General features: G+C 33.9%; 1 long non-coding RNA gene across 3 annotated transcripts in view; it reads right to left on the minus strand.

Annotated features, from left to right (window-relative positions):
• The window catches only part of LOC138837920 (uncharacterized), a 62,371-nt gene that overhangs the window by 29,375 nt on the left and 5,800 nt on the right, over nucleotides 1–27,196 (minus strand). For all 3 annotated transcript variants that reach the window (XR_011375511.1, XR_011375512.1, XR_011375510.1), the window contains exon 2: nucleotides 24,619–24,826. This is a non-coding gene — a long non-coding RNA (uncharacterized lncRNA). The remainder of the gene's footprint in view (nucleotides 1–24,618; nucleotides 24,827–27,196) is intronic.

Genomic DNA, 27,196 nt, shown 5'->3' on the forward strand with positions numbered 1-27,196 from the left:
CACTATGTTGAACAACAAACTTTACAATTTAGGCAGGATGTGGAGGAGTATAGTTGTGGAGGTGGAAGGGAAAGGATGATAGGGGAAAGCAAAGGAGGAGGCAACAATGCTTGATAAGAAATTCACTCATTACCTTGTTCATGTAACTGTAACCCCTGTGTGCAGTATTTGCACAATAAAAAACTTATTTAAAAAAACTTTCAAATGCCTTCTAATAAATACTGATATATAAATAATGACCTGAAAAACAAAGAGGAAGTCCAAGTATCTAGTTTTGAAAGTACTGGGCTTGCTCTTCCTAGGTTGGTACTCCACCACTTGAACCATAGACTAACCCTGGTTGTGGCTATTTATTTTGTAGAGTCTTATGGACTTTTCTGCCTGGGGTAGGCACAAATCATGATCCTCCAGATCTCAACTTTCACAAAATCTAGGATTGCAGGCATGAGCCATTGGAACCTGAATTATTGTTTTTTAGAATTTGAAATATTATATTGTTATTTCAATTCTCAAGAGACTTTCTAGCTTGTTATGTACACAGTAGAGAGCTAAATTATAAATTGTCATAATCACTTGGTTTATAATACTTGAAGAATAACAGTAATACAATTAATGTCCGCAATAAAATTACTGAGACTAATGATAAGCTTTCTGTTCCTCATGTTTTCCAAGTATTATCATTTTACACTTATTCTTTCTCTATTTTGTTTAAATATTAAAGACCTGTATACTATATATTTTCTTTTGCCCCTTTGAACTCCTGTGGATCTTCAATATAAAATTAAGGTTAAAGTTCACACAAATGCCTATGTTATAGCTACTCTAGTTTTCTGAAACTCATTCTCTAATATATTCCTAAGAAAGATTAAGTGGCATCAATATCCTTTGATTTACAATGAGTTGATGACCTTTACAACTGAAAGTAGTTTCTGTTAGACATTTTCTACTTGGTAAATATTTTTAATTGATTGCTTTATTTCATGCCATCACGTTTTGACCTATCATGAAGGATTGTTTTTGGAGGACAATATTCTACTTGTCTTTCCCATATAATTCATTGTTTACTCTTGTCTAAGTATCTAATTTTTTCCCTTTTGCTTTTAAAACCAAGAATTTTAGTTTAAAATACAATTTTAAAAATTCTACCCAGTGACTATTCTCATACAAAGAATGTGTTTGTGCACTTTGAGAAACATATTGATCTAAATCTCTTTTGCTTTTTCATATCATGTTACATTTATGTTTTGTACAATATTTTGTATTCACTGTTTTCTATTGCTATTTTCTTCTTTAGGAATTTACATGATCTGTAAACTGAATCATCTTTTTTGGTTAATACAGTTTTATTTCATGTTTTTAAATTTTTTCCTTTAAAATAGTTTTTGAAATTTTAACTCCCATTTTTTGCATAGAGAGCAGAATATGGTGTCTTTTTTCTCCCTTCTTTATTCTGATAATAAAACAAATGTTGGCTAAAACTTTAAGAGAATATCATAGAACCACTTCCACTTTATTAAATTAATCTACATTTTCTTCTTTATTCATAATTTCTGAAAATCACTTTTCTCCTGCATATTTTTACTGAGTTAGGTCATTACCATTCTCAATGCTTTCTCTGATATATGCATGCTATTCTTCACACTATTTAGTTTTTACATATCTTTAACTTAATTTTGTACTATTTGACTTTCCTGTGGACATTTGATTCTAAAGAGATTTCACTATCTATGAGAAACTATGCTCATTTTTTCCCTAAGAACTTTGAAGGGACTTTCATGTAATGTAAATTAGGCCTCACGAACTTTGAAAATTAATTTATTATCATCATTATTATCTTTTAAGTATTTGTGCAAAATATTTTAATTCAGTATGCCAATTTTATACAATTTACTTTACAATTTTATAAAACTTCTGCTATTTTTATGTAGAGTATATAGGACAAATGACCTTCTAAATTTTCCTACCCCAGAGAGATTCCTCTACTCTTACATTCCTTTACTGTCACATTTTTGGGGTGAATTATTCTTATAGCCTTAATTTTCAACCTACTCAAATTCCTCAGTATAGAGGCTAGAATTGTAAGAAGCATTTGGTAATCAGTTTTATGTATTTCTGCAAAGTAGACTTGTCTACGCCCCTTCATAATAGGTCATTTCTCATCCCTTCTATTCACTCTCTGCTGGATTGGCCCAACCTTTTCCATTTTCACTAATCCCTCTTAAATCTCACAGTGAATTTCTCATTGAATATTAGCTAGATATTTGAGAGTTCTCAGTTTCCTCAAAGGAGTCATTGCTTCTTCCTACTTTGTATTATCTTGTTGCTGAAATCATGAGGCCTGGTACCTGTGATGCTTAGCCAAGGACTTTGAATTCTTGAATTGTTACTGCATCTGTATTTCTAGAGATTCAACAAGACCACATAAATTAGTCTGATTTTGTCGCTATCCCCTCAGAAATGTTTATGGAGAACACTTATGTGAATATTATACAAAATTAATTTTAGGCAAATTGTTATTGAAAGAAATATAACCTGCATGAACAGATGTGCAAAATCACAAATGTGCAGCTTGATGAGTTTTATGAAGTGAACATACCATGAATATTGACTGATATAAAGAAAGAACATAAAATAGTGTCAGCAGGTCCAGCCTTCCCCATATTCCCTACCATTCATTATTTCTTTCTATACAAGAAATGTATCTAGCCTTTTAAAACTCAGTTTCTTGAGGCTCATGCATTATTCTTTATTGTCATTAGTTTATCTTTGTTTTCTTAAAAATTCCATTTCATTCCACTGTATAAGAATGTACTCCATATTACCAGTTCTATGATTGGTGATTATTTGGAATGTTTCTAGTTTCCAATGTACCAGTAATGACCCTATGAACACTAGGAAAAATACTTTTGTAAACACATAATAATTTTGCGGGGGAGGCTTATAGCTTACAAAAATTGCTAGATTATTAAATAGCACACCCCATTTAAGCAAATATTTGAAACATCATTCAAAGTTACTATAAATACCTACACACCTTAAGAAGATCAACAACTTGGTACATTTTTTGCTTTAAGTTGACCAAAATAGAAATAAAGATGACTAAAATTACGAGAGCATGAAATGGAAGACACTATTAACAATCTGATAGAAATAAACTTGATTATATAAAGATTTACAAGGAAGTAACCTGTAGCTCACACCAAGAATCCTAACTAGTGGAAATCTGAAATAAAGAGGATCATGGTATAAAGCAAGCCTGGGAATGTATGTGGTCCTTTCATGACTAGTAACTGTGTTCAGTAGTATAGACCTCTTACTGAAGCTACATACAGGCTGAGATCGGAATGATTTTTGTTTCCAGGTCAGCTTGAGTGAAGTTTTTCTTTCTATTTCAAAGGAAGAATCTGGACACAGCAGCATGTACCTTTGTCCCCAGGTATGAGATGAGAAATATAAATTAGATGGATATTGGTCTAGACACAAACCTATTTAAAAAAGAGAGATTTTTGTCTCAAAAAGACTAGAGACATAGTGCAGGGGAGCTCTTGCCTAGCAAGCCCAGTTCAAACCCTAGTACTGCCAAAAAATAAAAAAGGAATGAAAAGGATAGCCAAAAAAATAGATAATTTAGGTGAAACAGGAAAGTTCAAAGACAAAAACTATCTAACTTCACTTAAAAGGAAGACCATATAACAAGCGAAATTATTCTGTTAGTGTCATGTTCCAAAAATAATAAGCACGAATTTTCCCTAGAATTTTAAAGCCAGTTTTACTGTAAAAAAACCAAAATTGTCATAAATCTCTATAAAATGTATAAAAAACAAAAAAAATCTATAGTATCCATCATGTATATTCATGAAAGTAACAATATATAAAGATAATTATACAGTACACCATGATCAAGTAGGATTTACCCCAGCATATAAGGGAGTTCTAGCTAAGGCAATTGAGTGAAATCTAAATAGATACATGAGAAATAGACATATAGATAGGTAGATATGAGGTGGATGAGAAAGAGAGAGACATCTACACTGGCAAAGAAGAAGTAAAACTGTTCTCTGATGACTATATTAGTATTCTATTGCTGTGACAAAGTATCCAATATAATCAACTTAAAAGGGGAGAAAGATTTTACTGTGAGTTACAGCTTCGGAAATGCTATGCTCACTTGAATAGATTGTTGTTGGATGTTTGGTTTGTAAGGCATCTTGAAAACGAGTAGCAAAATCCAGCAACACTAAGCTGCTCATTTCATAGCCAGGAATCAGTAAGAGAAGAAAGGACCAACATGGCAAAAGGAAATGCCTTCAAGGACGTAACTTCTACTATCTGCTCCTCCCAGTTTTATACAGTCTAATGAACAAGCCTTCATGCCAGATGCAAAGATCAAAGTTGAATAGCTGTGCTGATTTTCTACTAACACAACCACCATCCAAAAAAAAAAATTAAAAAGGAAGAGAAACTGTGAACTTGGATAGGAAGTGTCATTACACTGCTTCAAGAATATACATCAAGCCATCTTGGCCCCGTGAGAGCATGAATTAATGAATTAGAAACTAAAATGGAAGTAACACTCACTGAGCTATCCAGAGGTCTAGAGGCTAACCAGGAAAAGTAACGAAGGTTTGTGGAGTTTGAGAAGACAATTTATGATACATCTGAGATCCATTTTTCCCAACTCTTTTCTTTTGCACATTAGTTTCACTTACAGGTTTACGTGTGCATTATGACTTAGGAATGAACTCCCCTGGGCATCAAAAGACATCTGTGTTTCTATCCCACCAATCCACTTGCTTTTAATATTACAAGGTATCTCTGAAATAACTACAAATGAGAAGAGATTGCTAAGAAATAGGCAACTCCACCTGGATGCCCTTGACATGATCATTTCAGACCCTCTCTCTCCTACTGCCAACTTGTCTTTTTTTCTCTCATAGATTTTAATAGAGATTCCTGGGTCTATCACTGTGCAACCATGATTTTTTTTTCCTTAGCTAACCTGTAGATATTTCCCAGTATTTTCCCTCCTCAATGAAATATCCTCCTTAACCTAGATGGTCAGATTTATTTGTGTCAGATAATGACCAGTTTGTCAGTGAAGTTTATTTTCAGGAGTTAGCGTGGAATAATTGACCAAAATGGAGCCTTTTTTTGTAGACATCAGGAGCACACTTTGGCAAATAAGAGGCAACTGCGTTGGCTGCAGGATGCACAATCTATGTCCACATGGATTTGTAAGTCTTTCAGAAATATGTTTTCTTTCTTTCTTTCTATTATATTGTTTTGTCCTCTGCCTCACATTCCTTCCACATACACTTACACGAATAAAATCCAGTACTTACCGAGCTCTGCTTCTTCCAAGGTTTTAACAAGAAAAGATTCTTGGTATGTTATTTCTAAACTTAGTTCTTTAATCACCTCTTAACATTAAGGCTTTCAGTTGAAAGGATATGCCTAAGATAAGGGGCTTAGAGAATGAAGAAGGCAATTTCAGGCAAAGCTAAATATCCAATACTAAATCTCATTAGCCCCATATCAACTCTTCTCTGAAAACCCAAGTGCCATGCTGTTAGCAATAAACTGAGATTCTAATGCCTCTCCAGAACTCCAAATTACAAAATGTAAATCCAAGTGTAAATAATTAAATGTACATATATTTAACCTGAATTACCCTGCAGACATGCTGTTCTCACCTTCTGCCTCCCACCAAATGTTGTCAGTTGTTGGTAAAATACTAACATGGCACTGGAGAGGAAGAAGCAGCAGAGAAAGTTAGTGTATGATAGCCCCTGCAGAGTTCAACCCATAAAGCAGGAAGCACAAATTGGTGAGTTGGAGCAATGACATGGTTACATTGAATTGCAGCAAAAGGCCCCTTAGGGGACTAGCAGGAAGTAAATTGTGTTCTATTTTGAGATGATGGTTCATTTACATTGTTATAATTATTTAAATAATTAATTTCATACTGAAAAAAGCTTATCAAAGCCAAGAACCTACTGAGCAGGAAAACCTAAAGTTCTCTCTAGTTGAATCAGAGCTGTTTGTCCTCTACAGTATATTAGTAAACATATTTAAGGAAAAAAAGTGGTTTTTTTAAAGAGGACAACATATCATATGTGACCTACTTGGTACTCTAATATTAAGAGGATGTTTATGACTTGCAATATTTCTGAGACTTCTTTAACTCAAGAAGTCTTTTTACCTAGCCCAAAAAGCATGTGATGCTCTTTGATATTCACTTTAAACAGCCAAGAGCCCTATATAAGAATTATCAGCATACTGTCTTGTAGATCTCATTGTTATAGTGGATCAGCCTGAATATACTGAAAATGAACTTTACAACTTCTGGGGGTGGAGGAAGGGAGGAGTTGGGGAAGTGGGGAAGGAAGGTATGGTAGGGGAAAAACAAAGGAAGGGTAACAATGCTCGATATGAAATGTACTCATTACCTTCCTCATGTAACTGTAACCCCTCTGTACAGTATCTTTACAATAAAAATATATTATAAAAAAGAATTGTCAAGAGAATTTGCATTGTTGGGACCAAGGAGAATGAAGAAGCAGGCCATTGCTAAAATGTAGTAAATCAGGTCAGTAACTTACCTCTCAGTCTATGATAAATATGCCAATGCTGATAATGACTCAGATGACTTTAAATAAAGACCAGAGGGTACAACACCTTCTGTCAGGCTAGACCAGTAACTCTTTGTACCAAAGAATCTCAGAAGCAGAGGTCATCTAAGCTAAGAGATCATCTAAAGCTAAGGATGTTGGAGAGGAATACAATACTCAAACACATAGAGGGAGATTCAACTTGACCTCTCTTTTAGGATTCATGTTTCCTGCTTTGTCAGAAGAAACACAAGTGAGTATAGTTCTACATTTGAGCTCATAAGTAAGACTTAAAAAGGAAAAGCATGAAAATTTAATAAAAATATACCATACTTATTTTTGTTATCTGCTGTGGCCTCTGTTCATAGACATTCCCTTCCTTCTAATCCTGGGAGGATGTTAACAGTAATATAATTTTCTCCATAAGAAACTCAACATCTGCCCTGCCCTGCCCTCAAACCTGGGCAGGAAATATATTGTTCTATTCCATTCTCTCTTTTTGCACTTCATCTGTATTCTTCTTCACACGTTTATTCCTATTACCACGCACTCAATTTTCTCATACCTGAACTACTTCCATCCCTGAGATCTTAAATACATACTATTCCACATTCAAGCTTCAATATCCTGTCCTTCAGCTAACTTCAAGCCCTATAACTATTCTTATAGTTTTTAGAAGTTTTTATTTCTGCCTTCTTTGCATTGTTCTAATTTCTGTTCTTACTGGCTTCCATCTCCGGCTGTTCCTGGGGAAACAGGACGTCATAGAGGACATTAGATTAACCCAACGGTCCAGAGAATTTGTATTCAGACTCTAGCTTCTTCATTTTTTGGTTATTGAATATTTAGAATGTTGTTCCAAAGTATCTAAACTCACTTTCCCAAGAAATGAGTATAAAATAGTACTTATTTCCTAAGAGATACTTCACAGGAAGATCCTGCTATAGCGCCTAAGTCACTGTAAAAATGTAAGATTTACTCATGTTTCACCATCAAAGTCATGGCCTCTCTGTGTCTCCATGGTGATGGTGGAGGTATTCCCAAACCTGACAGCAAAAGAACAATTATCCAACTAGGAAAGAATAGTCAAGAGTAGTATATACATACAATATCTATATCTGAACACCTCATCAATTCCATGGCAGTCATTCCAGGTAACCTGAAAAGTATTTCTTTTCTTCATGATTATTGATTGGAAAAAATGACCTTTTTACAACAAAGCATGATACTTCATGGATATTTAGTATGATATATTCCTTCTAGACTTAAACATAATGACCAAATTAGGAAACTCAAATTTCATATACTGTAGCCTTTCAATTGTTTTCCTTGGCTTTTATTTTTCTTCCACAAAATAAAACATTGCATATTTTCTTCAGAAAATTCTTTTTTAAATATAAACTCTGATATTAGTACACATTTACTTCAATGTTTCAGTTTTACCACATTTTTCACTGCAAGAAAAATCTTTGTATACATATTATGTATTATATATGTTGCACATATTATATATATAATTGCTAATATGTAGTCTTATATTCAAGCTAAGGAGGTACATGTGCATAAAAATGTATATATTTGCATTTATACATATGATATATAGTATATACTATATGGACATATATGTGTGCATCTATATACATATACATGTATATATCTGAATATATATATATATATATATATATTATTTTCTGTTTTATCTTGCAGAGTTTTACTGCCAGGACTTAAATTTATGCTCAAATTTACTTCTTAGCGCTATAGCTTTAAGTAAATATTTTAAACTCTGTAATTATGCACCCATAGTATAACCATATCAACTTCTCTGTATAGTTTCATTTTTCTACAGGTATGTAGTGAAGCTTAAAACATGGAATTCTGTTGTTAATTCTTTTCTGGTAAGATGTATTTACCTCAATATCTGACACTATGACAGCATACAATAAACGTTGAATGGATTGATAAAATCTGTATGTTAATTGCTTTACAATTATGCTTCATTAGAATCTCTTCACAAATCTTTGTGTTCGAGCTCCTGTAATCTCCACTTAAACATGAAAGGTACTTCCAGTTAGAGAAGTTAACTTCTTTCTCAATATCACATGTCCAATTACTACAATAATTATGGTTTAAGTCCAGATCTGTCAGATGCCAAAATCTCTTCTTTTTCTACTTGTGCTCTGCTGTCTGTCACGGACTGTTTTCAATCTTGCTTTCACTTGGAAGCTTCAACTACTGTCTGATATTTAAACAAAGGAGGGGTAACAATGCTCCATAGGAAATATCCTCATTACCTTAATCCCTCTGTACAGAATCTTTTTTGTTTTGTCTGTCATAGAGTTTGAACTGTGGGCCTGGGCACTGTCCCTCAGCTCTTCAGCTCAAGGCTAGTACTCTACCACTTGAGCCTCAGTGCCACTTCCAGTTTTCTGGTGGTTTTTTGGAGATTAGAGTCTCATGGACTTTCCTTCCCGGGCTGGCTTTGAACCTGGATCCTCAGATCTCAGCCTCCCAAGTAGTTAGGATTACAGGTGTGAGCCATCGGCGCCCATTATCTTTCCAATAAAAAATGTGTCTCTGAGTTTAATTTTCAACTGAGTAAGCACATCAGAACTTCATGCCACTCTACTAGGGTTATTTGAAGTTTCACTTTTGCTTATTTAATAGTTCCTTAAGGATGATTTAAAATTAAGTTTCTCTGTAATTTTAGTAGACACAAGGGAAACCTTGTCCAAAATGAGAAATAAATACAACAGTTGGAATCACTAGTGTTCCAGTTGCTAAATGTTTTGGTTATGCAGAGTAGAGAATATGTGAATGCAGTTGGTTTTACCAACTTGAAAGCTGGTCAAAAGAATGTCGACAATAATCATTTGGAGAGCTAAAACAACGAAAGGGAAGGAGAAAGCAAAGAACTTGCCATTTTTTATATTGCCAGGAATGTGGGGCATTTATTGCCAAAATTGATTGATATCTCATGTGTTTCTGTTTCCATGCAAATGGTTGACATATTCCTTATGACCTGTGAAATAATACATGGGTATATAACTAGTTATGAGTAATAATATATATGTGTGTGTGTGTCGAAAGATAACATTCCTGTGTGGAATCATATAATTTTCTTTGCTCAAGTGCTTGGTCTCTGACTCAGTGATCACAAAAGCACTGGCCCATGTTGGCTACCAGTTGGATCACTATTCTTCTGTAGAGATACCTAGTCTCCAAGTGAATTTCAAACAGGGCTAAGTGTCTCAGTGATATTTAATGTCTTTGCTTCATCTTATTTTGATTCTATTACAAAAACTATAACAGAATTCTTACTGACACTTGTGCTTATACTTTGTTTACTAGAAGAACTCCCCTCACCAATCAGCTATTAGTAATAATAAACAATTAGCTAATTGAAATATAAATCCAATTAAGTACTTGATTAAAAGAAATACAGTTGGTCAGTTAAGTCATCTTAAATAGTGAGTCCTCCAGGGGGTGGAGGAAGAAAAACATTCCTTATTTTGTTTCAGATAGTAGAGTCCCCATAGAGGTGAAGTGGAAACAATTAAGTGAACTAATCTTCAAGGCTGAAATTGTCATCAAATAATTAAATTAGCTTTAGGATGCATGCTGCCATACTAGGTGTCCTGAGACATTCAAAGCTTAAAATTAATCTCCTTTGAACTGCTTTTGACTCAATGCAACCTTAATTACAATAGCATTTCCCAAGACTGTAACTCCTAATGCTATTTCAGATAGAACTGCTTATTAATAAAGTTCAGAGATGCTCACTGAGATGCACATGCATAATCTTAACAAAAGGTGTCATACCAAAAAAAGGCCACTATTAAAAAATTCATACAACACAAAATTAGAAAGCATCCACTTGCTTCTTCCTATTTGTGTGCCACAGCTCTTATTTGATGTTTGTGATTTATTTCATATGCAGCACGTGAGGGGTGGGCTTAAGGGACTGTACGTGTAAATTTGGCATACAGCTCACTTCAACTCATCCCCTGCTTCATTTCACTATGGAAAGAAATAAATGATAACTTAATGTTGACTATGATTTTAATGGACAAAGGCTTTATTTTAATGCTGGTCTAAGATTTGATGGAATTAAGAGAATGTATATATGTAGAATTTATTTTCCTTTCTCAGGAAGCAGTTGTCTGTTCTGACAAAGACGAAATAACAGACTTCCTTTTTTTTCTTTTTTGTCAGTCATGAGGTTTGAACGTTTGAACTCTTGGCCTGGGTGCTGTCCCTCACCTCTTCAGCTCAAGGTGAGCACTCTACCACTTGAGCCACAAAGCCACTTCTGGTTTTCTGGTAGTTAATTGGAGATAGTCTCACAGACTTTCCTGCCCAAGCTGGCTTTGAACCGCAATCCTCAGATGTCAGCCTTCTGAGTAGCTAGGATTACCAGCATGAGCCACTGGTGGCTAGACAGACTTCCTGTTCTTCTACCATGCTTTCAGGTAACTTCATTGAATGAAACAAGTTATATTTTATTTATTCAACAATTATTGTTCTTGCAATTATTATGTGTTAGGGAGTTTTGAGACGTAGAGTAGATATGACAGATACAATGAGAGTTCCTGATATAAAAATAATATCATAGTTGTGTCCAAGCTGGATGTCAGTCAGTCACTGTTAAATGATCTTCAAAGATCAAATAAAGAATATTAGGGAAGAATAAAATATAAAATTGACTTGAGAATAACAAAAAAATGACATTTAAAGAGGTGATGTATATAAGCTAAAAAAAAAAAGTTGATTAACCCAATGTTTGCATACTTACATACACATACTATTTCAGCAGGACATTATATGTCAAAACAGGTTGGCCCATTGTAACAATGAGATGTACAAGACATTATGTTGAAAAACGAACTTTACAATTTAGGCCAGGGGTAGAGGGGAGTAGGGGGGAGTAGTTGTGGAGGTGGGGAGGAAAGGGATTGTAGGAGAAAAATAAAAGAAGGGGTAACAATGCTGGATAGGAAAGGGACTCATTACCTTATTTATGTAACTGTAACCCCTCTGTACAATATTTTCACATAAAAAATTTATTAAAATTTCTGAATTTCAAAGAGATGATTTTAAGGGCAACTATGAAATACTGGATGGCAGAGACAATAGTTCACTGAAGTGAAGGATTATGGAGAACTATAGTTACTAGAGACTGGGCTGAAAATTTAATAGGGACTGGTACAGGTCTTATCAGAATGTTTAGAAATTTTGACTTCTTCATAGGTTTTTCCATATTAAAATATCCATGTTTATTTTCAGTTCTTCACAAAAACGCTCCTCTTTAACCTTATTTATAATAAGGTAATACACGATGTGTATTATCGTTAATTGTTTATATGGGCATAAACAATAGAAAAATTTTGAGTTAGTGAAAAAAAAAATGAAAAGAGGGAAAGTTACTAATCAATCCTTATAAGAAAGTTTGCATTAAACAAATCTAAAAATCTGCTCAATAATTTTTCTTTAATTGTAAATACTTAATGTGTATTGAACAGTTATTCTACCATGCAGCATTACCTGCACACAGCATTACTTTTTGCTAACAAACTTATCATCATGCCAGGTAGATTGTATCATCAATGCCAATTCATCAGTGAGCAAATTCAATCTCAGTTTACCTTTGGTCACTGAGTTAATAAATGGGAAAGCCAGATTTTAAACTGTACTTCTTATGAACTCACAGTCCATGTACTTTAAGTCTAATACGATGTATGAATACAATACTGTAAGACAAAGAAAGAGAAATCTACCTATGAAAGAATCATGTGCATTCCACACATATTCCCAATCTCTAAAATTATATTAAAATGAATGCAAAGAAGACTTAGGGACTATCCTTCATTCAATTAAAAAATTAACCTTCTGCTTTATCAAAGTCTTGCATATGAGGAGAAAAAAACTCCCTAATTCCAAAAATGTTTATGTACATCTAAATGATTAAATATAGAAAACATTGCCCAAGTGCTATGTAATTCCCCAAAACAAAGGTAGTCAGATCCTACAAAGTCTTTACAAAGCAAGATAATATTTGAATTGGTATGATAGCCCTTGCTCCCAACTCCATCAACTTTTTCACCAGGTAGAATACAGTATTTATGAAGAATTTAGTTTTGTCTTAACCGTTTCCAAAGTTACATCAGTCAGTAGCTTTCCTCTACATTCTTCCTTAATACTATTTCATATATCTATAATGAGTTAGATTAGGGCCTCACACTATGTATTTTTTTCTCTCTGAGAGCCCCTCCAATTCCTTTCTGCATTATAAAAGATCATTAGGCCTAAATAATATCATACAGAACATATATATCATACAGAATAGTTTTACTACTAGGTTATTTTAAAGCAATATCACTATTCATGTCAAGGGGAAATTTTTCCTATTGTTTATCTCTTGGGGTATATTGTTATAGGAATAATATGTATACTTTATATGATGATGATTGATAACTGCTATACTTGTTACTGATATATAAGTTAACATCATTATTGACAAGTCTGATATATGGTCCAATGTACTTTGGGGTAATGATATCTGCCTACCAGTAAAGTGCTGTGTTATAAATCACATTTATCACAACTCAAAAGAATGGCTTGTATATATCGTGTTGACCTCAAAAGATGTCTCTCACATATTGTTTGAAATGACTGTGCAATCAGTTTGTAGCTTGGGGATATGTTGAATGTAATTTTTACTTGAACAATATTTTTACTTGAACAATATTTTTATTACTTCTGAGTAAGTCTTTCGAGCCATGAGTTCATGGGACTTGCGAATAACAATATTCTTTGCAAGCCACAGAAAAAGCAAAGACCATCATTTTATTGAATCAATAGAATAAGTAATGAAATAGCTGAATTGTAAAATGGTTTGGGGAAAAAGCAATTGAAATGATATATTAAATATTAGCAAACTCTTAAATATATCTGATTAGTTCTGTAACTCAGAATAGGCTTCATAAATTCTGAGATTCAGTTTGATAAACAAAACAAAAAAATTATATCTTTGAAAAACTGTACTGTCACTCACAGAACGTCTGTTCTGTAATACAAAGATGTTTCTTCCTTATTCACTCATAGTGTATTAAAAATTTCCAATCTTAGATTTTTCTTTGGAAAGTGTCTCCTGAATTACAAGTCTGAAAGAAATGAAAAAATTAATTAAAGCTATAATGTTAATTACATATTATTTCTTTAAGCAGTGATTCTAAATATTGGCACCTTTGCAATTCAAAAGCAACTCTTTATATGCAAAATTTAAACATATTACTTAATGTGAAGGACCTTATTTAACATTTAAATTTTATGTGAGTGCTTTGGACATTGTCAACTACTCCATTATTGGATGAGTTCTTCCAACAAAAGTTTTATATATATATTTATATATAAATATTTATATATATATAAATATATATGTGTGTGTTGTTATGTGTGTTATTTGGGTCTGGTCGTGGGGCCTGAACTCTGGGCCTGGGCGCTGTCCCTCAGCTCTTTAGCTCAAGGCTAGAGCTCTACCACTTGAGCCACAATGCCACTTCCGGCTTTTTTCTTTTTCTTGTGTGGTGCTGAGGAATTTAACCCAGGGCCTCTGGCACGCAAGGCAAGTGCTCTACCACTGAGCCACCTTCCCAGCCCCATATATAAGTTTTTTATTATAAAGTTACTGTATAGAGGGGTTACAGTTACATGAGTAAGATAATGAGTACATTTTCTATTGAGCATCATTGCCTCCTCCTTTGTATTTCCCTACCATCCCTTCTTCCCCACCGCCCTAACTACTCCCCCTCCACCCCCACCGAAGTTGTAAAGTTCTTTTTCAACTTAGTGTCTTGTACATCTCATTGTTACAATGAGTCAACCTGTATCCCTATTTAAGCGTTTTGTTTTATGCCTGGATATGGATACTTGTTAAGCTTGATGCAATGATAGAAGTATATTAAAGAAAAAACAAGATACATGCTTTCAAATAGAGTGGACAAACACAGAAATCAAGAATGCAATAACATACCAAGTCTGAAGTTAGTCTTTTCCTGTCCTTTCTTCTTTGCTTAGAATAGAGGTCAAGAAAAGAAAAGAAAATAGATGTATATAGATAAATATTTGTAAGGCAATTGTGTGCTAGTCAGAAAAAGAGAGAGAGAGAGAGAGAGAGAGAGAGAGAGAGAGAGAGAGAGAGAGACAGAGAGACAGAGAGACAGAGAGACAGAGGGATACAGAGAGTAACAGAGAGACAGTTTCTTCTAAAATAAATAACATACATGTATATTAATTGACACAGCATAGGGAAATTGGAATGATGGACACATTAATTTTATGGAGAACATTGCAGACAATCAATATAAGACAAAAGAATCAATGGCCATTATCTACCAAATCGAAATCAGTGATAACAATCTAAGAATAAATAAAAATAGTAAACTATGGGATGGTACCCCTAGGGAATATGGCAAATAAGAGACACATAGATCAAAGAATTCAGACCAACTCTGGTTGTCCATGGACCATTCTTGTTTCCCTTAACACCATCTTTGCGTAGCCCCCTCTGTTCTGACCACATCAAAAACTTTTCTCATCCTTATAAAAACTAAGTATACTTTTTCCTTGGGGTCTAATGAGATAATGGTTTTAAATCTAGAAGTATTTTTTCTCCTTTGCATATCAGCTTCACTTCATAATATGCTCCAAGTTTTGTCCAAATAGCCTTTATCAGAAGAGTCTTATTGGTCAACCTTCTATCTAAAAATAGAAGCTCATTTTTCTCCATTACCTTACTTGATTTCTTCTCTGTAGTACATCTAGACATCATATATGTGCACATATATAAATGAAATATATGTATTTACACACATGTACGTATTTATACATATACTTATAGTTATATACACATTTACTTGTTTCCTTTTGTCTATCTTCCCGTTAGAACAAAAACTATGAAAGAGCTAAGTTAGTTGTCACCTGCATCTACTATAGTGAATACTGACTCTGTGTTTATATGCAATATGTTCTGCATTAAAAATAAAATAAAGTCACAGCCAGATTCAGAGCACATATTTCTTCTGACTAAAATTTTATTAGGATTTGCTTAAGAGACATGTGAAGCATCATGGATTGGGAGATTAGATTTTCAATGGAAAACTGCATGTCACAAAATAGGAATGGAAACAAATTGCAGGTATAAGAATATGTAATTTTAAAAGAATATAATTAAGAAAAATGGTGCTCATAGATTAGCTAAAGCTCTCAAGACAAGAGTTTTATAATGAAATGTTATAAAAAAGCAAGTTCTATAGATTTGTAGAATGAAAGAAAATGGAATTAAAGTATTTTAAATGAAAATCTAAGAAACACTAATGGAGCTGTTATTAATTTAATTGAAGCCCAGGTAAAATTGTCTGCATCTTAACAATAGTGGGATGAAGGATGGATCACAAAGAAAGTAAATTGTTAAAAGGGAAAGGTTATGAATTATGGCAGCAATGAGTAATAAGTTAAATTATGATACTCTTCTTTAAAAATTGAATGTAGAATGTCTTCTGATTTCCAGAGAAGCTGTCTTGAAAGACAAGGGAAATTTCAGTAGTGATATAAGGAAATAAGAAAAAATAAAATAAGGACAATATGGAAGGATGTATGCATAAAGGAAAGATGGTTCCACACAATTTATGTATAGATAGGAATGAATCTGGATTTCAGAAGATTTCAAGTGTAGAAGGGGAAACAATTATGTAGGCTTGTTCCTAAAATAGTAATTTAAAGAAAATATTGAGTTTTGATTGAAAATTCATTTTGTAGACTAAAGAGGCTTATATATATGCAGAAATATAAAGTAAGCATAATGGCACATCCCTTACATAGAACAAATGATCTATGCTGAGCTTTATATGTGTTTTTTCACTATATGATAACCAGTCTGGCTCCTTGTTGCTCTTTAAAGACAATTGACTACTCACCTCAAGACTTTGTAGTCAACCATCTTTTCAGTTTTTATATCTGATTTATCTGCAGAATTTCTCCTTTCTCCCTTACTATATATAATGCAATCATCATGTTACGTTAGAGGGAAAACAAACTAAGTAAATGAAATCCTCCCTGTAGTTGAAAAGATTGCAAAGAAATAGGTCACTAGGTAAAGGTTATGATAGGTACAGAAACAGATCCTGCAGGAATTTCATACTACCCATGCTTTAGACAAAAGAGTAAGTAGCATCTAGATTGCATCTTAGTGCTAGAAGCAAGTGTAATGAGGACAGATGACACACTGTAATATTAATATTAATGTGAGAGAATACAGTTCATCAAGAGAACAGTACCATGCCTTGAATATGGTTTGGCCGTGTATTTTTTGAGGAAGTAACCCTCTGAATTTGCAACAAGAAGAAAGTAGAAATTTAACACTTTCTATTATATTTGTTATTATATTTTACCTCATGGCTCTCTCTCTACCCTTGTTCTTCTATTATTTATTTTGCACCTGGCAACCATAGGAATCATCTCAAAAGTAGGTCATATGATGTCACTCCTTTCTGTAAATCCTGTGCTACACATCTCTGTCACATTGTTCTCCATTCTTTTCCTTGAACACATCAGATTGTGCACAGGGGCTTTGTCCTGGTTATTTTCTTTGTCTGGGATTTTTCATCCCCTGAAAATATCCAGAGAGTACTCCTTCACTTTATTCTCTGGCCAAACACTATCTCCTTTTAAAGTGAATAAAATTGGCAAGCCTGTCTAAAATAGTCCCCATCCAATCTTTGTAATATCACCTAGCCTTGCTGTCTGTCTGTCTTTCAATATGAAACTCAAGTGATTAGGAACCTGCTAGTATTTATTCAATTATCTGATCAGTATACATATATTGCCAGAAATACAATAGACTCCAAGACCATTTACTAGACAAATTAGAAAAAAAATACATGTTTGTTGAAATGTTCACAACCCTATTTGATAGAGGAACAAAGCAATTAAAAAATAGATGCAAATAAGAGATATATTACATATATTAAGTGGTTTTGTATTTGAGAACCTTGTCTTAATGAAAAATAAACATCAGAACCAATCTTATTTGTATATGCGACTTGGTAAGATTTTAATTTCTAAATGACTTCATTTTAACAAGATGAAGAGGAAAATTAAAAGATCTAAAACTGATGACAACATTTCCAGAGTAAAGAGCAAAGGCCACAGAGGAAGTAAGGGAAGAAAGAGCCTGAGCACACAGCAGTGGGAATATCAAAGAAGAAATTATATCCTGGAAGTATTTAGGAAATAACAGTGATAGGCTGTTTGAAAGGTGTGGGTTAATGATGAGCAATTTTTTTTTTGGGGGGGGGGGTCCGGTCGTGGGGCCTGAACTCTGGGCCTGGGCGCTGTCCCGCAGCTCTTCAGAGCTCAAGGCTAGCGCTCTACCACTTGAGCCACAGCGCCACTTCTGGCTTTTTTATTTTTGCTTGTGTGGTGCTGAGGAATCGAACCTAGGGCCGCAGGCATGCAAGGCAAGCATTCTACCACTGAGCAACCTTCCCAGCCCGAGCAATTTTTTTTGTCTTTATTTTTTTCATCTTTCATTTTTTTATTGTTAAAATACGGTATAGAGGAGTTACAATTACATTTCTTATCAAGCATTGTTGCCCCCTCTTTGTTTCCCCTTCCCATCCCTTCCCATCTCTCCCCCATCCCCCTACCCATCTGCCCCCCAGCCAAAGTTGTAAAGTTCGTTTTTCGACATAACAATTTGTACATCTCATTGTTGCAATGGGTCCCCCTGTATCCCTATTTAAACGATTTGTTTTTGCCCTTCCTTTCCACAAATTATACAGACATCAAATACAATGAAAGCAGGGGTTATACCATGAGGGAGGGACATACAAAGCAACAAAGAAATCATCTTATAAATATGTTAGAAACAATTGCATGAAAGAAAAAAAAACATTTGAATACTTATCTTGGGGTTCAATTTTTAAAATTATTTTATTTGAAAATGCTAAAACACAGAAGGGTTACAGTTACATAAGTCAGACAGAGAGTATATTTTCTTTGGACACCAAGCTGTTAGTTTTCTCAGGATTTAGCATTGGTACCTGAAATGGTAATAGACACTCCCATCCACAAAAGAAGAGACATTGGTAGACAAAGCAGTCTGACTTTTTTGGTCATACTACATTTTAAACATTACATGATGCAAAGAGTGGTAATTAGGTAAATAAGACAAGTATTGGAGAGGAGAAAAGAAAGCAAAATGGAAAAACATATTTGGATGTCACCAGTGAAGAACTGGACACTGTGATCTATTAGCATTTATATACTGTTTCAAATCCAGTACATATAGAGAAAAAGAAGATTGGAGGGCAATATTCACAAGAACATTGCCATCCAAGGGACTGAGAAAAATAAGTTCAGAAAAGACCAAGAAAAAGGAATATGAGAAAGCAATAAGAGAGTTTTAAGAGAAGAATGCATATTGGTGTGAAAAACTGCAGAAAGGTCACAATGTGTTTTATTTTCTTTGTATTGCTTTCATTTTAACAGCAAGGAGATTACTATTACCAGGGAGAGTAAACAAGAGCAGAACACAAATCTCAGGAAATTCCACATAAAATTCAGTAAAAATGATAAATATTACATTTTCAGATAACTTGCGAGGAAGTTAATTAGAGAGACAAGATGGAAGGTAGATGTTAGGTGGATAGGGTTTTTTTGTTTGTTTCTTTGTTTTTTTTTTATGATGGAGGCTGATTAAGCAAATTCTGGAAGAAAAGTGTATAACAAAATATGAGTAATATGAAAGTAAGGGTATTTTTAATAAAATTGAACAAAGGAGATGATAACCAGTGTAACAGATGAAGCTGTTTACTTGGATTTAAGGAAAGAACTTTGGTCATTAGAACAAAATGTCAGGAATCTGGATGGCTAAGATAAGTATTGTTTACGGAGGGCATTGCTCTCACTAAGGAGGTGAATTCTGCTGAGGATAAAAAGAAAGATGTTATGCAAGCAGACTAGAGCAAAAAATGTTTAAAATAGTGACAGATCAAAAAGAACTCATCAAAGACATTTGAATAATTTTACAGTAGAAATGAAATATCAAATCATGACACATCTTGGAAAGTGCATGAATTCCTTCAGTACAACACTTAGATATAGGAGCGGAGATGAGTTGATTGCGGTAGGGGTAGTATTTTCACCAAAAATAGAAAGGAAAATATGAACAGAGTAAGACATGAGAATGTACGGTGTCAGCCAATGTATAAAACAGCAAACACAGGGACCTAAACAGCATACTTATAGACTAGAATCCAACAGAACGGAGACGGATGTGAAGATTGAAAGACACCAAAGTAGGCACAGTTTAATCAAGCTGATTGGACAAAACTTAAGAAAGGATATGACACGGTAACAATAGCAACTTTCCTTCAGTCTGAAATTAAGTCAGGATAATAGTTGGAGCAGGGGTAAAGGTAATTAGTTAAGTGTGAATTTGTTCCAGCTTCAAACACTTAGCCCCTGCAAATAGTTGGACTTTCCTTAATCTCTCCTTGATACAAAAGTACTGGTGTTCTGGCCATCCTATTATGTTCTGCCTGAGGCTAATTGGGAGTAGAGAATTACTATAATTCTACATTACATAGGCTCAACTCATCCACCTACTCACTGGGATCCAAGGTGTTGATGACAGATCAAAATTATTTCGCATTGTCAAACCCATAAAAAATGTTTTGCATTCTGACTGTTATTTCTGCTCTGGCAGAGCACCTAGTTCATATATCTGCTTTTATTCTACCAAAGCCTATATCCAAAGAGGAGTCTCACATGTCTGATCCATGATGCTTTTGCTGTGTCAGGAAAAAGAGAAAGGTGATGTCTCATTTAAAAAAGAAAAATACTGTCTTGTCTCAAGATATAAGAAAAATATATCTCACTAAAATTACATATTACAAAGTCAAAATAGTAGATACTGGTTAGTCCCACAATGCTGAAAAAAAACAAAGAAAACATGAGAGGAAAGAAATTCATAAAAGGAATTAAATAGTTCTTCTTTTTTCACATACAAATACGTGCTATTTTATCATTATGCACCTTTTTATTAACTTCAAGTACAAAGAGGTGCCATTAATGCAGCCATTTATGAATACAATGCATCTTGATCAATGTCACGCTTTCAACATTCTCATCCCTCCCTCCCCTATACCCCCCCTTTCCTCCTCCTTCTTAATTTTGTAGGACATATACTGAATTCTTGGCTGCATTCTCATATATTGAATTATTGACTGTATTCACCTCTTCTTTTTTAAATGTATGAAGTCTCTGTAAAAAAGTAGTTGTTCTTAAATATTATGCAATATTTGGTTTTGACTTAAGTTAATAAAATATTGTGTATAGATATATGCATATCTATAGTTGTAGATATGGTATATAACATATTCTTTTAGTAGCATCATTTACCTACTATTATTAGTACGTTTCTGTATTGATTTTAATTAAGAAATTATGATAAATATAGTCTTCATACGTTATCTTGGTGATAGCCTAGATTAAGTGTGGCATTCATGTTTCTTACAATGCAATGGAATATTAATATGAGCAGCATTTTTTATATTGAAAGGGCTGTAGGGAGAAATTTAAAGATTATCTAGTTTGAAATAGAGAAAGTAAAACTGACCTTTCCCAATCTTTTCTTCATCTTAAAAATCAGGTTAATTCAGATTTAAACTTGATTACGTATTGATGAATAAATACAAAGATGTGATTTTATAGCTAAAATTATTTTAAATACACCCAATTACATAAATGTATTCCAAACAAAATGAAACAAAAAATGTACTCTGAATTATCTACTAGCATCTTAGAAACTAAATTTGATGATTTTAAAATCTTAAAATGTGTATGAATGCACATAACTCCCTTAGATCAAATTCATTTTCTACCTTGTCAGGAGACAAAGAATATACCACCATTAAAACAAAACCACTAATTACTTCACATTTTATTGACAATAAAGTTGATAGAATGCCAAACCAAAGGTGAAGGGTACACTCAATCTGGATAGATATTTATCAAGAGTGCATTGCAAAGTAATTAAGATTATTGTTTAAGTCAGTGTAGTTGATCTTCTTGGAATGAAAATACACATTGATAGTAAAATAGCCATACATAAATTGTATGTGTTATTCAAACAAGTCAGAACTAGTTCACATAAAAAGGGTGGCTGAAAATGGACATGCTACTAGGTAATGACTGATGAAGAAGAATTGACTGTAAACATAGGATAAGGGTTATTAAAATTTAAATTGTACTGAGGAGGTAACAGAGCTAGATAGGAATATATTCACTCCCTTACTCATGTAACTGTAACCCCTCTATACAGTATCTTTACAATAATATGTATATATATTTAAATTTAAATGTATTTCAGTTTTAAAAATGTAATCTTTGGTGTTATTTTAAGACTTCACATGCTCTTTCCTTTGACTTCATTACTTTGATGTATTTAAATGAAGTCAGCATGAGAAAACAATGAATCTTGATTGAAAAGGGTAATCAACTCAAGCTGAAAAATATTGCCATAAGCCAGGAGCTTATCTCATGTCCCAGGATGCTGAGATACAAGAATCATGATTTGAAGACAGGTAGTGCAGGAAAGTCCCTGACATCCCCTCCTTTGTTTTTCCACTACCATTGCTTCTCTCCCCAACTTCCCACTCCTCCTTCCCCAGACCTGAAATGGTAAAGTTTGTTTTCAAAATAGTGTCTTGTACATCTCTTTGTTACAACGAGTCAACCTGTTCCTTCTTTCAGCATTTTGTAATTTCCCTTCCCATCCCCAAGTTAAGTAAATGTATATACAAGATGCGGGGCACCAATCAAATACAGTGAAAACAGGTATTACACCATGGGGGAAGACATACCAAAAAAAACCCCAAAAGACTTGGAAAAAAATATATTAATTGAAGTAAGCAAAACCCAAAGAAATATAGGTCCCATGGTTTCCCTTATTTTCAATAACTAATATACATCTAGGATAATCTTACTAGACAAGCAGAAAAGGTCAAAAGCTATGTATATATGAAATGAAATGAACCCAAGACAGAGACACAAGAGGTTTGATCTTTGTCGCTGTTGTTTTTAATGCACTACATGATTTTTTTTTTGTTTCTTTTGTATGTTCATCACTGACATTCTTATCTCCAGTTAACCAGTAAAAAACTGGAAATGATGCTGTAGCTTCAATGTGAGATTAATAGTCTTGAGGAAAGAAGATAGGGGACAATGTCCATGCCTGAATTCAAACTCCAGTATGGGCACAATACATAAATATATATGAATATTTTTAAAGAACCTTGTACAAGAGATTAGAACAATGTAACTGAAGCTGGTCAGTTACAGAAATGTATAGGCAAAGACAGCTTTATGGATATGGGGCCAGTGTAGTCAAACAGAACTCTGATCTAAGCAAGATCATGCTCAATTTGTTGCATTGCCATAATTGTCTTGAAATTATTAATATTTTTCCACATTCTATTATTCCATTATTCACTGAGCTTTCAAAATGATCAGAGCAGTGTGGTAGGGTTGAGAGTTCCATCTTCAAGTCCAGCCTGGGTATAGGGCATAAATGTTTACAAGATTTTATTTCACTCAGTGACTAGGCTCAGTGATATATACCTATTGTCCCAAATACAGGTGAAGCAAAATGACTGACCACAGTGCACGTCGCTGCCTTTCTCAGAGAGAAAGAAAAGATAAGCACATTCAAGCCAGCCTGAGCCTGAAGTGAGAGTGTGCATGTACTTAAAATAAGCAAGCACTAGAGGTGTGGCTTGGGTGGTAGAGTGTCTGCCATTTAATGAATGAATAAATCCCAAACTTAAATATGTCTGAGTTACCAAAGATATTCTCTTTATCATCCATGCTTTCAGTTTTTCACTTATTTAATGAAAGTTTATGGTGGCACCTTAGCACCGTGCTTAGGCGCATAAGAATATCTGTTAGTTGGGAGCCACTCAAATTAATAAATGTTATAAAGAGATCTGTAGTTTCTTTGGGCAATAAGGAATAACCTATTAAATATTGAACTAGGTGCATAATGGAGTTATAATGAATTAATTTTAAAAATATGATTGGAAGCTTCTACTCACTTTTTAAATACAATGTTAACATATAATCTGATATCATTTGGTTGATTTTCTCTATGTGAATTCTGGAAAATGTATCCTATTAACTTCTTGAACATAAGTTTGCTATATTTTGTTTCATTGATTTTGATACAGAAGATAATTTTTAGTTATTTAGAGCATGGTTTAAGATAAAAATAGGTTCTCAGTATAAATTTCTTGTCATCAGTTATTCTCCTCTTCAGATTATGCTCTACATGGAAATTCAACACTAGATAATTACACAGTGGCTTACACAGATATTCAAAAGAAACCCCACTGTAAATGATTTAAGAAAATTAAACTGAATAATTTAAATGTTTTTAAAAAGGAGACTTCTAAACTGTGATGCAAAATAAAGACAACAAACTTGAAAATAAAATTAATTTTAAAAAAGATCTGACTTGTCAAAGGTCAACAATAAAACAACTTCCTACATTTTTTCGGGGGGGAGGGTCCGGTCGTGGGGCTTGAACTCTGGGCCTGGGCGCTGTCCCTCAGCTCTTCAGCTCAAGGCTAGCGCTCTACCACTTGAGCCACAGCGTCACTTCTGGCTTTTTTCTTTTTGCTTATGTGGTGCTGATGGATCAAACCCAGGGCCTCAGGCATGTAAGGCAAGTGCTCTACCACTGAGCCCAGCCCAACTTCCTACATTTTTTTAAAAAGAACACACTGGATTGTTTACATGGTGTTTCATTTAACCTTGTGTTCTCACTTTTTCAGCCTCCTAGGAAGTCTTGGGAGTTATAAGTGTACATCACCACTACCCGCTATACCTTTTTAAATAATTGAAAAGTATGTATTTGTAACAGAAAATAATGTATAACTTTACTTCTTACCATTGTTCAGTTGAAATGAATTACTCTGGTCAGGCATGCTAGTATAGCTGATAATTCATCCTATAAACAACATCTATAAACAGCCTCTGGCGGATGGTTCTGATTATTAAAAGATGACATTTCTCAAATATGTTAACTTTCTACTTCTTCAGCATTTTATTAACTTCTTCATGCACTGTCAGTGCTATCATGGAATATTGCTTGTTCACTGAAGAGAAACGTAGAGATAAAATAAGCAAAACAAATTTTCCAAAAGGAAAACTATGCTAAAATATCATGGGTACGAATCATACCTGTGGACTTCACAGATACACAAAGTATACATGAAAGTAAATTTGCAACTAGAAAACTTTGAGATAACTACAACCTTAAAATTTCAAGATTCACCAGACCTAAGCATTACCAAAATCCTAAATACTAATTGTAAAATTTGAAATACATGCCTGCATGTTATATCCTACCCAGAAATTAGTACTAACCTAATTATCAACAAGCAAGGTCACTTCACTTTGCCAAACAAATAAACCACACATGTCATAATTATAATAAATAAAATGTTTTCATGGATTGGTTATCTTGTATTATTTTTGGGTAGAAAGATGCAGATTTACCCATTTGGCAAACAATCATTTATTTTAGACCAAATCTAAAAAGGATTCATAAATTATTGATTTTATAAATAACAAATAAAGCTAGAACAAAGCAAAATAAGAAACAAAAAGAATGAATAAAATTAACAGATAGAATACAAATAAATCTAAGAAGTACTTATTAATATTTATTTCATGAGCCCTGAATTGTATAGAATACATGAACTTTTTTGTTTCTTTTATTTTGTAAAAAAAAATGGCATGAAACAACTTCTATAAATATTGACTTCAAAAATGCAGAAATATTCACACTAATGTGAAAAAGAAAAATGAGAGAGTCCGTTATATACAAGATGATCATGAATATTTTTCCTGAAAGGAGTTTGATCAGAGACATGAATGAAATTAAGGAGAAAGTCGGGTAGAACTTGGAGTATGAAAATACCAGACAAAGGAAGTAGAATGTTCAATGATTCTGGGCTAGAAATAAGCTTGTCATCCTCAAAGATGAATAATTCCAGTGGGCTTCCAGCCTAGGAAATAAGAAGAAGATTGGTAGGAGCTAATATAAAAGAAATAGCCAGGAGCTGACTCATATCCATGATGAAGACAGGAGATTTATCCTCTACATGGCAAATACAACTGTTTTGCATAGAAAAGAGGCATAATGTATAAAATACTCTGGCTGCTCTGTGGATAAATGACCAAAAATATCTTGAACTATGTAATTTCAAACATATCATAAGTGCCCCTATTTAGGGTGATATTTTGGAGCTCACAAGATTAATTGATGAATTAGGATGTGGGCTGTGATAAGAGAAGTCAGTTTGATTCCTGAGCTCTTGCTTTAGGTTTGAGGGAAATATAAGATTAGGTTTACCCTCTACCTGGATAGCAAATTTTCACAAATTTTGTGGCCTAAAATAACAGTTATTATCACAGGTTCTGAAGCTGAGGAGTCTGGGTTTACGTGAGCCGCGTCTTTTGCTCAGGGCTGAAATCACAGTGTCAGACATAGGAACAATATCACTTGATACTTGGAATTCCATTCAAAACTCAATACTTCTTGACTGAATGTGTTTCTTCTGGTGATGAAGACAAAATTGCTCCTACCCACCACCACCCCGCCTTTTTTTGTTTTTTGAGCTTTTTTGTCTTGGCTTTTTATGGGCCAGATAAGTTTTAGCTAAAGACTTTAAGCCACTTTGAGGTTCTTCCCATGTAGCCCTCAATGGTATTGGATATTTCAAAATCAAATTGAAGGGCTGAGAAGGTGGCTCAGTGGTAGAGTGCTTGCCTAGCACACATGAGGCCCTAGGTTCGATTCCTTAGCACCACATAAGCAGAAAAAGTTGGAAGTGGCACTATGGCTCAAGTGGTAGAGCACTCGCCTTGAACTGAAGAGCTGAGGGACAGCACCCAGGCCCAGAATTCAGGCCCCACAACAAACAACAACAACAACAAAAAGACTAAAAAAAAAAATCAAACTGAAGGGTTTCTGGTTTCATTGTTGTTGTTGCTTGTTTGTTTTCATGAAAATACATGATTGGATTAGGCCCCCTGAAAATATTCCTCAAATCCATGTGAATATGTACCTTAATCACAGTAATAAGATCTGTAAGATCTCTTTTTCCACATATGGTACCATAGGCAAAAGTGTTATCCTATTGCATTATAGATCAGGTAGAGTAGATTGCACAAAATATGTATATATGCACACAGTCATATGTTCCATAATGACAGGGATGCATTTCATTAAACACAAATAAAGTAAGAAAGGAAAGTTAGTGAGAAGGCTTTTGATAAAGAAAGGTGAATGGTAACATGGTGTTAACACTCATTTTTAGAAAGCTAGTTTGAAATTTGAGTTTCGTATTTTTGCTTTAGTTAAAAAATGACCTAAATAATACTATATTCATTTCCCAAGACTATTAAAATACCATAAATAAGTTGGTTTAAAGATTAGAAGTGTATTTTTCCAATGTTTT

The sequence above is a fragment of the Dipodomys merriami genome, unplaced genomic scaffold (genome assembly GCF_024711535.1).
Source record: "Dipodomys merriami isolate MVZ:Mamm:240054 unplaced genomic scaffold, mDipMer1.0.p SCAF_10, whole genome shotgun sequence".
Lineage (NCBI taxonomy): Eukaryota > Metazoa > Chordata > Mammalia > Rodentia > Heteromyidae > Dipodomys > Dipodomys merriami.